At 35.7% G+C, this 14,858-nt stretch overlaps 1 protein-coding gene and 1 pseudogene across 10 annotated transcripts in view; one reads left to right on the plus strand and one right to left on the minus strand.

The window, feature by feature from the left end:
* Window positions 1–14,858, minus strand: part of MAPK10 (mitogen-activated protein kinase 10) — a 297,586-nt gene that overhangs the window by 182,831 nt on the left and 99,897 nt on the right. Inside the window, exon 1 of one of the 10 annotated variants that reach the window (XM_039250561.1) lies at window positions 11,202–11,266. The exons of the other annotated variants lie outside the window; for them this stretch is intronic. The gene's annotated coding sequence lies outside the window, so the exon portion shown is untranslated. Of the gene's footprint in view, window positions 1–11,201; window positions 11,267–14,858 lie in introns of those variants that run through there. 10 annotated transcript variants of the gene reach the window in all.
* On the plus strand, window positions 553–1,030 carry LOC120244181 (annotated as a pseudogene).

The following is a 14,858-nucleotide window of genomic DNA, read 5'->3' on the forward strand; positions in this document are numbered from 1 at the left end:
ACAACATAAGGAACAATAGGTGGTGATGAGGATGTAGAGAAAGGGGAACCCTCTTGCACTGTTGGTGGGAATGCAGACTAATAACAACAGTATGGACATTCCTCACAAAGTTAAAAATAGAACTATCTATCCAGCAATTGCACTACTATTTACAGAATACAAAAATACTAATTCAAAGGGATACATGCACCCCTATGTTTGAAGCAGCATTATCTATAATAGCCAAATTATGGAAACAGCCCAAGTGATTGGGCTAATGATTGATTAATGGATAAAGAAGATAGAGACACACACACACACACACACTGGAATATTACTTAGCCATAAAAAATGAATGAAATCTTGACATTTGCAATGACATGGATGGAGCTATAGTATAATGCTAAGCAAAATAAGTCAGTCAGAGAAAGACAAATACCCTATTACTTCACTCATGTGTAGAATTTAAGAAACAAAACAGGTAGTTGCCTTATTCTCTGCCTTTCTCTTCTTGTAGCTGTGGCTACTCTGCTCTTGTCAGCCTCTGGCCCAGTGTCTTTGAGACCAAACACCATGTCTTCAATTAAGTTGCAGAGTTCTGATGGAGAGATTTTTGAAGCTGATGATGAAAGTTGCCCAATAGTCTGTGACTATCAAGAAGATGCTAGAAGATTTGGGAATGATGAAGGGGATAATGACCCAGTAACTTTACCAAATGTTAATGCAGTAATATTCTAAAAGGTCATTCAGTGGTGCACCCACCACAAGAATAATCCCCCTCCTCCTAAGGATGAGAACAAAGAAAAGCAAACATGAAATCCCTGTTTGGGACCAAGAACTCCTAAAAGTTGACCAAGGAATACTTTTTGAACTTATTCTGGCTGCAAACTACTAAGACAGCATGTTTGATCTTACATGCAAGATTGTTGCCAATATGATTAACAGGAAAAATCCTGAGGAGATTTACAAGACCTGTAATATCAAAAATGACTTTACTGAAGAATAAGAGGCCCAAGTACACAAAAAGAACCAGTGGAGTGAAGAGAAGTGAAATGTTATGACCGAAACTGTACCACCGTAAGGTTGTTCCCAATACTAGTTGCACTGCTCTGTTTACAATTGTTAACATTAGACAAACAGTAGACAAATAGAGCAGTAAATCGGTTGTTTTAACAGAATATTTTCTTCCTTGCCTGTGTAGTTTGAGTACAGATTCCAAACTTATGGCTGAGTTCCTTCTGGTATGATCAAAAGTTTCTTTTTTCTTTGCTCTGAATAAAACTGAACTGTAGGTTCTCTATAGAAGATGGCATTTTGAGATTTTCCTCTCTAAATATTTCTAAATGTTAGAAATCTCTCTAAAGCAGTTTCTGTCTAGTTTATTGTCAGTTAACTTTAGTTTAATGACCTTTTAAAAGTTGGCATTATAAATAAAACAAGTTGCAAAAAGTTTTCTGAAAAAGAATTTAAAAAGAAAAGAAACAAAACAATCATGGGGAAAAAAAGAGATGCAAACCAAGAAACAGACTCTTAACAATAGAGAACAAACTGATCGTTACCAGAGCAGAGATGAGTGGGGGGATGGGTTAAATGGGTTAAGAGATTTAGGAGGACATTTATAACGACGAGCACTGGGTGTTATATGTAAGTATTGAATCACTAATTTGTACACCTGAAACAATATTACACTGTTTGTTAACTACCTGGAATTGAAATAAAAACTTAGAAAGAAAATGGAAAGACCATATGGCAGTAATATGTGTGAGGGGCCATCAAGATGAATATACTTTATGCCCACACCTGGAAGAAGAAATCCTATTAATATTACATTAGTCAGTGTTTATCAAGCTTTGATTACATAGAAATAACTTCAAAAAATTTTATAAAAATCAAGGCTCTCCTTTTCTCCAGCACCTGTCTCTGAATTTAAAAACTATTCCTTTTATAGTAGGATAAATTGTTATGAAGGAAATTATTGACATTTTTAATGGTTCACTAAAAATGCAGAGAAACAACTAGCTTTTAACTGTGTGCATAATTTAAGAATGTAAAATATATAGGAAATCTTATTGCAGCAATTTCAGATTTTATTTTATGAAAAAACATAAGCATAAAATACTTTTCAGATTAAAATTAAAATGGCATGTTAATAGAATAATTCTGAGTTGTCAGAACTGAAAATCATCAGTCATGGTTTGGAAAAACTATTTCCTAGCTTGATCTTTAAGTGATTATTTAAAAACTAAATTCATACAGCTTAATTGATTATAATATATATTTCCCATTGAGTACTCTGTTTCTTTTTGAGGGTTATTAATTTCATTTTGAAATAGGAGATTAAGTATGTGATTTGTCAGTATATGAATTCATATAATAATTTAAATTGTACCATTTTAAGAAAATGGCACATTACACATAGAGATTTGGCATATTATTTTCCAAAGAAAGGTTCAAAGAGAATGCAAGTTAGCTATATATATATCCAGATAACTGCCTGTTTGCTACTAATTTTTAAAACAGACTATTATGGGTCTCCTGGGTGGCTTAGTTGGCTAAGCTTCTGACTCTTGGTTTTGACTCAGGTCATGATCTTGCAGTTCATGAGTTCAAGCCCCACATCGGACTTTGCACTGACAATGCAGGGCCTGCTTGGGATTCTCCCTTTCCCCTCTCTCTCACAGTTTCTACTCAGCTTATGCTTTCTCTCTCTCAGAATAAGTAAACTTAAAATTTTTTATTAAAATAGACTATCACTAGTAATTTAATCTCATAAATATATTTTTGAGTATTCTGCTTGCATGTAAGTGAGGAACCATAAGGACTACTGACATTATTGATTTATATCACTCACCAGCCTAATACTTAAATATATCAAAATTAATCTTAGCCCTGTTCTAAGAAAATTGTACTTACACAAGTTCACCTTGATAATTTCCTTACTATAGCACTAATTTATAAATTATTTCTTTAAAACCACCCTTGATTTACTCACCTTTATTTTTTTTATTTTTTTTAATGTTTTATTTATTTCTGAGAGAGAGAGAGACAGTGTGAACAGGGGAGGGTCAGAGAGAGAGGGAGACACAGAATCTGAAGCATATTCACCTTTATTTTTATGCAAAGTAAATTTCAACAAAATATTGCTACTTCAATTATTTTAATCCCAAAAATACTGAATAACATCTGGTCAACATTTCTATCACTTCTTGCTTCATTTTCAATTATAAAGTCTCTGTACCTTTAAATACTTAATCTACTTTTTGTTTTATCTGTTCAGACAGGAATGGCAATTTAACAGCCCTGGGAAAAGTCTAAAAATCTACAGCTGGGATAACTAGAAAAGGCACACTGAGGGAATATTAAAATTTTAGTTCCATTTAACATTTCATCAGAAAAATATGAATTGATAAAGTTTAGAATCTTCACCCAAGATGCCAATAAGAAAGTCAAAATGCAAGGAGGGAGATTTTTAATAGTCTAAAGAATTATCCTGGTTTAAAAATGATTTCTACAGCATGCTTTATGATTATGATATAGACATTTATGATGCATACTTTATTATTACCCCTAAAGAGCTTGTTATCAATTGTGTAGAAGTAAAATTACCAGACCAAATGCAGGCAATATTTGGGGCATACTTCTACTAAACAGTTATTTGTTCTTTATTTGAAATTCACATTTCACAGGATATCCTGTATTTTTATTTGTTAAATCTGGGATTTTATGTAGAAGCATAATTATAGGAATATGAATTCATTTTTCCCTCACATTTGAATTGAAGAAACTCTTGATCTCTAAATGTTGCAAAAATATGTGTTCTTAGACAGGACCAACTACCTACGCTGAGGAACCCTATGCTAAATGGAAATGCATGGACTTTTTCAACAATTATTATATCAAGATGGCAACAGTAGAGCATTAAAGTAAGTGCCCATGAAGTCAGCCCTGTTCTTAGAAAGCCAGGCATTAGGATGTATATGAACTAAGTGTCCTTATATTACAGAGAAACATAAATTGGTTCATTTTTAACTGGAACAACAAATGTCTGTAAAGGACAACACAGCAAATATTTTAGGCTTTGAGGGCCATACAGTTTCTGTCGCAATATTAACTGTCCCATAAATAAACTGATGAGCATGGGTTGTATTTCAATAAAACTCTATTAAAAAAAACAGTTGCTGGACCAAAATTGTTGACCCTGCAATTTGCTGACCCCTAGGCTATGCTACAAACATAAGCAAAGTTCTAGTTAGATTGTTTAAATTCTACATAGATATATCCACTAAGGTAGAAATTTATCTAGAGGATTGCAATCATTTCCCTCGGACATTATTTTTGCAAAAATATGTAACAGAATCTATTTTTTTTCTGTCTCAGTTTTATTTTTTTTAATGTTTAACACTTATTATTATTTTTTTTATAAATAGTTTATTGTCAAGTTGGTTTCCATAACAGAATCTTTTTTATGTATACATCTTTAAATTAAATTCAGTCATCTAGCTCAACTAAACCACTGCCCCAATTTTCTAGGTCCTTAAAAATATATATATCAGAGAGAAAGGAGAAATGTAATATATGTTCTTTTCTCCTCCTCTTCTATTTAGTTTTTATTTACTTTCATGTGCTTTTTTTTTTTTTGGAATAAAGCTTTAGAGTTAAAGAAAAGAGCACGAAGAAAAGCATGAAGATGATTGTATGGTCTGTTTTTACTGGAGTAAAGGCTGCATGTCAGGTCATGATGATGTGAAGATGAGACTGTTCAGGTCTGTAAGCCTTAAAGACTTTCCTACTGTCCCAAGAGTATTCACATAATGCAAGTTCCTCGATAGTAAATAGGTAAAGTAGTTATTATTTTCACTTTAAAGATATGGAAACTGAGACCCAAAGAAGATAAATGTCTTCCTAGAGTCAAATGTCAGAAATAGAAAAGTCAGGCTTATGTTCCAATCTTCTGAACTTTTGGTATCACAGAAAGTATAGAAAGACTCCTGTTTTTGAGTAACTAATAGTCACATATGGACAAAGAATGAAACATGAAGACGCAAGGAACAAAAACATACATTTAACTAATTTGGGTTATTCAGGGGATGCCTGGGTGGCTCAGTAGGTTAAGCTTCGACTCAGGTCATGAAGGTTCATGGGTTCGCACCCAATGTCGGGCTCTGTGCTGACAGCTAGCTCAGAGCCTGAAGCTTGTTTCAGATTCTGTATCTCCCTCCCTCTGACCCTTCCTTGTTCATGCTGTCTCTCTCTCTCTCAGAAATAAATAAAACATTAAAAAAAAACTTTAATTTGGTTATTCAGAAATCCATATACATAATCTAAGTATTCAGTGAAGTCAGAATAACTGATGGTTATGTAAGTCTTAGTTACAGGAGTAATTGGAAATTAGAGTATGGAGGGAACTAGTTTTAAAACATCCTAGTGAAAAATATAAATTTTCTGAGTGACTTCCACAAAGATTTGGCTGACTGGGTATGTCTCAGTCATTTTGGTGGTGAATTTTCAAGCTAATCCTTTCCCTCGGAGTCTGAAAAGTGGGAAGTTACCATCTTGTACAGTGGACTGGAAAGAGCTATATGTAATCCATTTGGTTTAGCACCTACCAGCAATATCCTTCCAGAGTAAAAGCAGATTTTTCTGACCATTTCACTTTGACCTGTTTTTTTTTTTTTTTTTAACCCATCCAGCTTTGTAGCTGGAATAAAAAGAAATGCTTGGAATCCTAGGATATGATACTGTGTCTCCCAAGTTGTGTGCCTTCCTTTTGAATTATGCATTCTCACCTTATACTGCTTTTAAATATGACTTGGAGTAAAAGGAAAAGAAAAATAAAGGATTATTAGCCCAGGCTTTCCCTTTACAACCAAAAGCATATGTAAAATGACAGTCCTCTCAACCATAATATGTATCAGAGTGAGACTGCCAGGTTTGATGAAAAGAAAATGAAACTTTAGAGTCATAGTATCTGACTCAAATGCAGACTCCATAATGTACTATGTGACCTTGAACCTGATTTGTGCTTCCATTTTCTTATATATAAAATAGGAAAAATAACATCTCCATTGTACTGATAAAGATAAGAAAGGAATTATATTCTAGGGGCACCTGGGTAGCTCAGCCAGTTGAGCATCTGACTCTTGATTTCAGCTCAGGTCATAATCCCAGGATTGTGAGATCAAGCCCCATACAGGGCTCTGCACTGAAGGTGGAGCCTGATAAAAAGTCTCACTCTCCCTCTGCCCCACTCCTCCACTCACTCTCATCCTTTCTCTCTCTTAAAAATAAAATTAATGTATGTAAAGATTCTCATATGTATGTTCAATAAGTAGTCTTTTTGCTATAGTCTTTTGAGTATAAGCAACAACACTCTTACAAAAATATATTTCAAAATTAAGAATATATTTTCAAAATTCTGAATTGAATTTGATATACAGTATAATGTTACTTATAAAATATGAACAGTTTCTGTTTTCAATTTAATTTCCTTCATTATATTTCAGTACTTTCTCTAATCTATGAACATCTAGCCCAAATTCTTCAATAATAAACACATTTATGAACATAAATGGCTGATATTCTGACAAATGTATTAACAAAGAGAATTTGTTTTTTTTCCATGCAACTAATCAGTGAATCAAGTTTTCCCATTCACCATTTCCAAATCACCACAATCAGCTCCCTTAATAATATGGATTTTTTTATGTAAAGATCCCAGAGGTAACCTTCTAATTCTCAAAGACTATAATAATATGGAAATACTATCTTATAAATACAGGGGAAAATTAAAATCTTAGACTAAATATTTTGGGAAGGAAAAATTTCCGCAATCTTATATACTTGATAAAGTAGGCAGAACTTGAACACATTTTCTAAAAGTCATGCAGCAATAGATTAGAAGAAGAAGAGAAAAGAGTCAAGGGGGAGAAAACAAAAAAAACTATACCAAGTATCCTTTCCTCTACCCTGATGCTGCAGTCGTTTTCCAGATTATTTTCCAGGCTGTTTGATAAATCATATTATTCTTTTAATTTAAATGGTGGTGCCATTAACTAAAATTGAGACTCCAGAAAAAGGAGAGGACTAGAGGGTGAAGTTGACAGATGCAATGCTAAGTCTGAGGTGCTTGGAAGCCTTAATTGTGGAGATATTTTGTCCATGATCATAGATTCTGGTCTATTCTACACACAGCTACCAGAGGAACCTTGCTAAAATGTTAGAGCATAGGTCTTTACTGGGCAAAACCCCACATGGCTCCAATTTCATTCAGAGTGACATCCAAAGTCCTCAAAGTGGTCTTTTAGGTTACTCAGTCTAGCACCATCAACATCTCTGAATTTGCTCTCTACTTTTCCTTTCCTCATTTACTCCATTCCAGCTACACTGGCATGGTAGCTCCTCAGAGGCCTCAGGCTCACTCCCAACTCAAGGCCTTTGGTCATGCATTCTACTTGGCCTGAAACTCTCTTTCCCCCCAATACCCCTGTATCTTCTGTCCTGGCCTGCTTCAGCTTTTAAGTCACACATCACATTCCCAGCGAGGTCTCCCCTGACCACCTAGTAAAATAGCTTCCATCTGCCAATCCCAGTACTGTGAACCCTCATTTCCTGCTTTCTTCAGTCCACAGCACTGTTCTCTGTAAACTTGAAGTTTATTTTGTTTGTTTGTTTATTACCTGTCCTCTGCTACGTCTCCAACCTCCATCCTGACCCATTAGAATATAAGTTCGACAACGGCAGGGAATGTTGACTTGTGATTCACTGCTACATGTGAAACACCTAGAACACAGTAGCCGCTCAACAAATATTTGTTTTATGATTAATGCTGCAGTACAAGAAAGAAGCCCAAATAGAAGCATTGGTTTAGGAGTCACATAAGTGGGAAGCCTGGGTGGCTCAATTGGTTAAGCATCTGACTCTTGATTTCAGTTCAGGTCATGATCTCAGAGTCATGAGATCAAGCCCTGCATCTGTCTCTGTGCTGAGAGTGGAGCCTACTTCAGATTCTATCTCTGCCCCCTTCTCACTTGTACTGTCTCTCAAAATAAATAAACATTTAAAAAAAAGAGTCACACTGGGGCGCCTGGGTGGCTTAGTCGGTTAAGCATCCGACTTTCGCTTAGGTCATGATCTCGCGGTTCGTGGGTTCGAGCCCCGCGTCGGGCTCTGTGCTGGCTGCCAGCTCAGAGCCTGGAGCCTGTTTCAGTCTGTGACTCCCTCTCTCTCTGACCCTCCCCTGCTCACGCTGTCTCTCTCTCTCTCTCTCTCTCCTAGAAATAAATAAAACATTAAAAAAAAAAAAGAGTCACATAAATGAAGGCTGACATTAGCACACCCACTGTGCTACACAGATACACACTTGTCTAGATATGTTCATAGCTCTTACGTCATAACTAAAGAAGCATAAAGCTAGGGAGAAAGTCTACATGAAAAAGAGAAGCAAAGTGTTCAGGCACTTTTAAAAAAATACTTAGAGAAACAAAGACAACCATTTTGTGCTTCTTAATAACTTGTGAAATTATAACACATTCATGTAAAATCATCTTTAATGAACAATAACATGAAACCAAAGAATGCACTGAATTGTGCAAATCTATGCATTGGGGAGAATGTGAAAGGTAAAGTTTCTTGCATTTGAGATGCCTACAATTTCTAAAGTAGATTTTGAAATATATTACTACTCTTTAACACTTACTTGATCTTGATCTTATGCCTCTATTTAATTATGCATCAAATGAAGGGCAGTTTTAGTGTTTCAATTCACAATAGTTCTTAATAGCATCCTTCGGCATGAATAAGTGAACTGCCAGATGAGAAGCAACTCTAATAAAAACAGGGTCCTGTAGGAATTGTAAAGTGGCTTATGATGCTTCCAGTGAATATCAGAGAGGGACTATAAAGTACCACACAAAGTGTGTATATGTGTTTTGTGATTCCTGGAAGACATGTTGGTAAGGCAATAAAAATGTGAGCCACCAATTTAAAAGGCAGCTTTAGGAGGGATAATCAAAGAGCTGAGCTTCTTATTAGGTACCTCTGTCTTTTTTTTTTTTTTTTTAATTGCTTCATGCAGTCTCTTTGAGCCCGAGAAATTTTCCCTTTGAAATTATACCGTAAAATTTAGAAAGCTGTAGATTACTCCCCCATCCTTCAACACTGACAATATTCTCTATGTAACACTTCCTAGATCTAACATTTAGGAATTTTAATCAGTATGTGGTCTAGGTATGCATTATACCTCCTCTTTATAAATAACATAGCTTTCTCCAGGATATCTACTTGACATTCTAAGTCATTACTAATATCTAAAAATTCAAGCTAGCATTTGCAACCAAATTCCTGAAAATATGACTCATATAAATTATATCCAGTAACCTCTACTGCTCGTCTCTTTTAGTCATGTGCATGTGCCATGATACTAATTATTAAAGCTTTTTTTACAGCTTATATTCAAGTTGCTTTGAAGACAGTGATTAGCTGAATCCAACTGTTTACACGATTCTATACACTAGCACCAGTGCTAATTCCTAGTAAGGAGAACATATCTCCATGTTTAATTATTTAAGTATGTGGGTCTAGCACTCAAGAGGGATGTTATACAGGCCAGTAAAATAGTATGTGAGTGAAATTCAAAACCTTTGACTCTGAAACCAATCTCACCATAAACTATATAAGCTTGGCCAAGTTCACTTCATTCCTTGTGGTCTAGATTTCTTATTTTCAATGAAAGGGTAAAGTAGATGGTGTTTAAAAATCTAATTAAACCCTAAAAATATATTAGTTTAATTACTTTTAGTTATTTTGTCTATTCTTGTTTATATGACCACCAAGTTTGCAAAATGTACATGCTTAGAATACACAAGCTAATATTCTTTCTTATTTTCCAGACATGTTTAATAGACAGTGAGTGTATGCTTTTCGACATTATTACCCTTCCATTTAAATTTGAGACTCATCATTATATACTGATAGACATTCAAAAATAAACTGGATAATCCTAAAGGTCAAATTTTTATAGAAAACAAAAAGTTACATAAAGAACATTACTGCTTGCCTACATAGAATTTATTCTCTGCTATAGCCTTTCTAAAACAACATCAGTTGTGATTAAATAATCAAGAAGTGAGAGCAAACACTTCAGTAGCGCTTACCTTGTGTTCTTCGTAGTTTATGTCTAATAACTCACTCAAATCACGGCATTTATAACGTACGAATACCACCCCCACTACAAATGAGGAGACTGAGTTAGATAGGTTGTCTAAATCCACAGAGCAGGTAAACAGAAGAGATGGGATTTGAACACAGGCAGTGAGAATATCTGTGCTCTTAACCATTATACCCTACTATACTCAGCCTGTTTGGTTGGGGGAAGTTAATTCCCTACAACTTTGAGAGAGTCTCCTTCAAGACGGCCAATGACAATAATCCCAACCACCTTACCATCACTATATGGCATTCCTTGACCATCACGCGGACACAGGAGAGTGAACAAACTAAGATGGACCAATCAGACTAAAAGAAAGAATGTGTACTTCATTGTAGAAAGGAAGGACTTCCCTAAACAAGGATGTATATACTGTCAATCACCACCTGCCAATCATGAAGGAACCCAGTCTGGGAGTTAAAGCCCAAATAAAAGAGGACAGAAAAGCCAAAAAAATTATGAAAATGAGAAGATGATGCCCCTCATTGTACTATACTCTCAACCTTCTCTGTCTCTGTACTTTCTTCTATTGGATAACAAATTCCTTTATTCCTTAAACCAACTTGAATCAGAGGATCTCTTTCTTATATCTGAAGGCATCCTGACAAATACTAGTATAATTAAGCACCTTATTTACAAATCCTAAATTGTTAATAATCATTGTTTATGGGCAGCTAGGTCGCTTAGCTGGTTAAGCAACCAACTTTGGTGCAGGTCATGATCTTGCGGTTAGTGAGCTAGAGTCCTGCATCAGGCTCTATGCTGACAGCTTACAGCCTGGAGCCTGCTTCAGATTCTGTTTCTCCCTCTCTCTCTCTGCTCCTCCCCCACCTCAGAAATAAATTTTAAAATACATTCTAAAAAACCAATCATTGTTTACTCTAACCTGAATTTTCCCTCTGCCCTGATCCAGAGACCTGTTGTAATACATTTATATTAATTACCATTGAATGTTACCGCTGAGTCACTTCTTTTCCAGGACACTCATTCATTTGACAAACACTTATTGAGCACTTACTCTGTCTCAGGCATTGGGAGGCTCTGGTTTTGTGAGATAAATGAGTCACAGCCCCTACCATCACAAAATTAATGTCTAGGAAGGAAGAAAGACAACAATTACCGTGACATCCAATGATACTATAATATATAAACACTGTGTTTATGTGCATGCACGTGTGTGAGATGTAGGTGCTCTGGGAGCATAGAAATGGAATCTCTATGATGGTTTTGAGGACTTTATGAATACTTCTCAGAAGAGGTAACGCTTTATTTGGATCTTTTAATATGACTAGAAGTTTTGCAATAGAGAAGGGGCATTCTAGGCAGTGGGAAAAATTATGATCAATATCATATAACTACAAGAGTGTTGGAAATGTTAGAATGGTGGGTAGCTCCAGGGATAATGTGCTTCAAAAAAGTAAGAAAAGATACAGGCTCCAAGAATCCAGGCCTGGTCAGTCTCAAAAGTGCATCCAGTCTTTTGTTCTCATACCTGAAGTACCTTAACACTTTTCCTCACTTCCGACACCATTATCCTCGGTTGGGTTAATAGAGTTAAATAAAGGTCAAAGCTGTGTTTTTTTGGCTTTTCTAGTTCTGTATCTAACACCAGAGGCAAAATCTCAAGGGATGTATTTAATCACCATTATGGTGTTTGTGCAACCCTGGTATTTGTGAAAAACTGCAATTATTTTCTCAACAATCATAATTTCTGATTGATTTTTCAAATCTTTCATTGTTGCTTCACTAATTTTTCTAACCTTCCCTTTCACAGTTAGTTTTGAGGTATTATTGGAAATTTGTTGCTTATTTAAATTAAAATGTTAATTTATTAACTTCTTCCTGTAAAGCCAAGCCACAATTTCAAAGTAGATACAATCTATATTATAACCCAGTTAAGAGAATGTAAGAGAACTCAATGAAGTCTTTTTAAGTCTCAATTTGTCATTTAACATTTAAACAATATACCTTTTTGAGCATCTCCTATATACATGTTATAAGGACTGGTAATTTTATGAAAATGCAGCCTACCACTAAATGAACAGGAAATTACTAAATAATCAAATCTAAAATGGCTACATCAAAAAAAAAATGTTGACAATACCACAGAAGAAGTTTCATAGAGCTCATGACTCCATTAAGGAAGAAACTTTCTCACATCAGATTCCACCAAGCAATTCTTCTTGCTCATCTAAACTGAAGATTGGGATACAAGATCTCCTAATAATGCAGGGCCAACCAGAGAGATATACCCGCATCATGAGAGGTAACAGAGAAGCAGACTGGAGACCCCCCAAAGAGCAGTGATGCCATAGTTTCTGGAAAGACCAGCTGAATTGGCAATCATATTAAATATTCCAAAGGAGAACAAACCATATATTTCAGCATTGTGGTGGTGAGAAGACATAAGTACCATCTATAAAGATACTGTTGGAAATCTGCATTCTCAATAGACTCAGAAAGCCTTAGATTGCTCTGAAATTGTTTTCAAGAGTAGAAGTTAGCAGATATGAAACTAATCTGAATTAGTAAGCCAAAATAACATAGGATAATAAATCCAAATAGGCCCAAGAAATTTCTGTCCATCATTTCAACCTCCAGCTTCTATCAATACCCTAATGAGGAGAAACTGATATTTAAAACAAGAATTTTACGGGGCGCCTGGGCAGCTGAGTCTGTTGAGCATCCGACTTTCGCTTAGGTCATGATCTCGTGGTTCATGGGTTCGAGCCCCGCGTCGGGCTCTGTGCTGACTGCCAGCTCAAAGCCTGGAGCCAATTGCAGAGTCTGTGTCTCCCTCTCTCTCTGACCCTCCCCTGCTCACGCTGTCTCTCTCTCTCTCTCTCTCTCTCTCTCTCCTAGAAATAAATAAAAAATATTAAAAAAAATAAAACCAGAATTTTACATTGTGTGTGTATGTATATATATATGTATGTATGTATATATATGTATGTGCATAAATAGTATACTTTCATATACATGTAACAAAAAAATAAATAGAAGGTTTTTTTTTTTTTTCACTTCTAAAAACACCTGGAGGTGGGCAGATTCTGCTATTGCTTTAGTGGCTTGATTATTTAAGGCCAGTATCTCTGTGATTCTCCTGTGCAGGGTACTTTGGCATCACAAAATGGTTGCTATAACTCCAAATATCACATCCTCATTAGTTGCTAAAAGAAGTAAGGTTGGACTAGTGTCCACCAAATTGGCCCTGTTAACTTTTCTTAGACAGTGTCAGCAGACTTCCACTTGGGTAGAACCATGTCACACACCACCCCTTCCAGCAAAAGAGGCGAAAAAGAATTTTTTAAGAACAATTTCCAGGTTCCTTTGTAAGTGGAATAAGAAAGCCTAGAGAAGGGTTGGAAAGGACTTGAGGTCCATCAGGACTGGGGCTGCCTGCATATGTAGGTTGCAGACTGATTAGCCCATGGGATATAGTTTTTTTATCCATATAGTCGGTTTGACCATTGCTAATGATTCTTTTTACTGCCTTGAATCACATATTAAACAGTCTTTTCAAATATTTTAACACATATTTATTTATTTTGAGAGAGAGTGAGTGCAAGAAAGGGAGAGGCAGAGAGAGAGGGAGGGAGAGAATACCAAGAAGGCTCTGTGCTGACAGCGGGCTCTATGCTGACATCCCCACAATGTAGGGCTCCATCTCACAACCGTGAGATCATGACCTGAGCCGGAATCAAGAGTTGGACGCTCAACAGGCTGAGTCACCAAGGCGCCCCTCTCTTTTCAAATATTTTAAAGACTGATTTCCATGCCAGGTGGGCACCTTGATGATGACTATAGTCAAGATGCTTACACATGAGGGAAGAGATCAGAAAAACCTCATGAATACATAATGATGCCTTAACAAATTAATTCTTGACTGTGTAGCCTACACATGATTGAACCATCATAAGAATGTTAAATAAAGACGGTTATTTAGACAAAAACCTGCATGTCTAAAAGGAGGGAAATCACATGAAGTGAGGCTGGTCACAAGTGCACAAATACAAAGGCACCTAAAAGTAGTTATCTATAACTATTTCTTATAAATTAGTCTTTGTTCAAAAGCAGGCAGACCTTGTAAGTTCTTTCCATAGTAAATTGTTCAGCTACATTCACAGGAATGATCATCTTTATAAACTTCTGCAGGCAGTTTAGTACATACAAAGAACTGTGATGATTAATTACATAAGTCTGTTTGTCTAGCCTACAGAGAGTTTTGAAGTAAACCTTTCTCTCCACTAACTACAGATGCAAGTAGCTGACTTCACAGTGATCCTTGTACTGTACATATGGTCATTTTAAGTACCCACATCAGACGTTTTAAAACATCCCAGATAGATAAGTTCTATTCCAATTCAAACAACATTAACAGAAGGAGATTCTAATAGCCTCTAATTAACTATATCATAAAAAATCTCTCATTCCCATTGAACTATGCTTGTTATTAATATTAACTAAAAGTCTAAAGAGCGTGGAATGAAAAATAATTAGAAAGAGGCAACAACACATACCCAACTTCGAAGTAAAAACTCAAGTTATCTCTGAAAATTTAAATTATATCTAAATTTCATGGAGCAGTCATCTAGAATTCCCTGTCTTTAAATGTCTTCGCTATGGAGTAGAAAAAGTACCAAAGAAAGAAGGAAAAAGTAAATCATACAGTTTC

Source organism: Hyaena hyaena, unplaced genomic scaffold (genome assembly GCF_003009895.1).
Source record: "Hyaena hyaena isolate Hyena2069 unplaced genomic scaffold, ASM300989v1 scaffold_373, whole genome shotgun sequence".
NCBI classification, from domain to species: Eukaryota; Metazoa; Chordata; class Mammalia; order Carnivora; family Hyaenidae; genus Hyaena; species Hyaena hyaena.